This window comes from Cibotium barometz, chromosome 19 (genome assembly GCF_041138505.1).
Source record: "Cibotium barometz isolate CiBa-2024 chromosome 19, ASM4113850v1, whole genome shotgun sequence".
Lineage (NCBI taxonomy): Eukaryota > Viridiplantae > Streptophyta > Polypodiopsida > Cyatheales > Cibotiaceae > Cibotium > Cibotium barometz.
In genome coordinates, this window is record NC_141064.1 from 30,989,408 (window position 1) to 30,992,230 (window position 2,823).

Below are 2,823 nucleotides of genomic sequence, written 5' to 3' on the forward strand. Positions count from 1 at the left end.
TCATAGGCCAAAGTGCTTTTCGAAGCAGTCTGTAGTGATGACTGCTAATCTCCTCAAGGATCTCGAGCGAACAAGCTTTGGGGGAGAGGAGAAAGAATGCAATAAGGACTTGGTGAACATCTTTCTGTAGAAGTGGCAGATATCCACAACCTCAGGCAGGAGCCAAAGGAGGTGAGGCACGTAGAGGCAAGCACGTCATTAATAAGCAAAGCATACAAATGGTGGATGAGTTTGGCCAAGAGTGCTAGATGTCCGAGGACCTCGGTAGAGTTCCAAACAATGTTTTGAAAAGAGTTTTTGCCCATGACTGAGTTGCAGAGGTCCTAGTGTGATTGGGATAAAGGCTCGATGCAGGTCATCTCCCTCACACAATATATCTCCAACTACTATGAGGTTGTGTTGAAATTAAAGGGAATCGACAAATTCCAAACTTTACATGGATTCATGAGAGTCTTACATCCACCTAGAATCTAAGGCTTTTGTAGAGCTTAAGCAACCAGACAGATTTTGATGAGGCCATAAAAAAGTATGCGCAAATTTATGACGACATTTCACATCGCTCTAAATCCGAGCTTAACAAGACAACTGAGGGTAAAGAGGGCTCCAGTTTTAAGAGGAAAATCTTTCATGGGGGCGACAGGGGGCAAGGGGACCAGAGTGAGTAGCAGAGGGAAAAGTGGACGCTTGGCAAAAAAAACCATGTCGTTTTTGAGAGAAAAACCATTCTAAATCCACTAAGAAGGTTTAATATGAGAAACCTAGAAAGGAAAATCTATGTTTTAATTGTTTCAAGGCTGGAAATAACAAGGCAGTATGTCCAAAGCTAGGAGCTGGAGGTAGTTCCAGTGATGCCAAGAAGATGGTAAATCCTCTCAGTAGTTGCATACTATCCAACGACGGTTACCTCTTAGTTCCGCAGAGTTCAGAGAGGTAACTGTTGGGCATACGGATAGTACACATGCTTGCTATGTTACCTAGGCGATGTGGCAGCCATCAGTGGGACCACATAATTTGGTCCTCTTGTATGGCAAGTTAGGTGGCCGTAGAGTCACTGTCATGATTGATGATGGAGCCACATACAACTTCCTTAACTACGCATTAGTTAAGAAGTTAAAATGGCCAGAGATCAAGAGAGCGGACATAAATAAACTACTGTATCATTGGCTAATGGTCATGATGATAATATTAAGAGACTAAGGTTTTGTAAAAGGGGAGGAGAAGGGTGTGTGTGTGAATGGACTTATGGTCCACTAGCTCACCTATTTAAACGTGGAGCTAGAAGGCATCTTTGTATTGAGCAAGAAGCCTAGTTGTATTTTGAGCAACTTAATAAGCAAGATATTTTCTTGTATTTTGTGTCTCTCTCTCCTCCACATCTTTGATCTAGCATGAGCACCACAAAATTCTAACATGGTATCTAGAGCTTGGCAAGATTAGGTCATTTTTGTGGTGTAGAATAGGTCAACTTCATTATCTTTTTCCTTGTGGAGCTGAACCTCCTACCAGTGGATGAGCTCTAGCAACTCGTGGAGGCAAGATCTTGAAGAGCTTTCAACTAGGAAAGTGAAGAGGACATCCACGCGCTCATTTTCGTACAATCAATCATCGGGTTTCCTCCTTCGTTGTCGCGGTATTGCCGTTTGAGTGCGCCGGTGCCGATTTCTGCTACGCTTGAAGTCGTACAGCCATACGCTGTGTGTAGGCGATAGCAGGCTGTGTGGGCTTAGGGCTTTTGAAGCCCATAACCTCAAGGGTGTACAGTCCAAATGCTAGCCCTAATGGTTGCTCCAAGCTCTCACACAATCAGAGAAAAACCAGGCTGCTCTCCTTGAAGCCATTGAAGCTTCCATTAAAGCCATTGAAGCTTCCATTAAAGCTTCAAAATCAAGTTTTTTCTTGCTCTAGTCCTCTCCTCTTTGCTCTAATCACTTAAGTGCTCTTATGAGGGCTTGTTTGCAGATCCTATTTTGAGCTTGAAGTGGTGGGCATACACCATGAGGTATTCATGAGCCTCATTCTCATCAAGATTCATCAACAACATCTTCAAGTGCACAAAGCTTTTCAAAGTGTACTTATAAGCACTAATTGTGTTGATTAACACTAATGAGACTTCTAATCCAGTAAAGGGGAGTCATTCCAAAGTGTTTTTAAACACTAATGGTGAATCTAATCACCAATGCAAGTGTCATTAGATGCTAGAAATGTGCTCTTAAGCACTAATCGTGTTTTTAAACACTAATGGTGATCTTAATCACCAAACAAATTGTTCATTGACACTAATGAAGCTAATCTCCATCAAAATTAGTGGTTGGGCACAAACCCTAAGTGCTAAATCATAAAATTAACCATCTTAATCTTCTTTTTATGCATTATCCTTGGCTTGATTAAGGATTGTTACACTCTCATAAGCCTTTCTCTTTCTACTTAAGCCAAAATATCTTTCTCCTTAAGCCAAAATATCAAATTTTTTTGGTTTTTTCTTCTTTGTACATGAAATATTATCACAGTGATTCTTCCAAGAATCATGCCCATGATTCTTATCTCTGCATAATCATGCTAACTTGACTATCTCAAATCTAATAAGATCCATCTCTAACATGTGTTTCCCCTCGTTTTAAATGCATAGCAATCATCATTTGGTGTAAACGCAGGTTTTTCATCACTGATTCTTCAACAATCACGGTTGTGATTTCTACCATCTGTAAAATTACAGAGCCTAAAACTCACTCAACAACGCAACCACAATCAAAGAAAGTAGTTGTTCAATGTGAGTACACTTTTGCTCACCCACTAGTGGAAACCTTGTCTCGACACCTTCTAGGT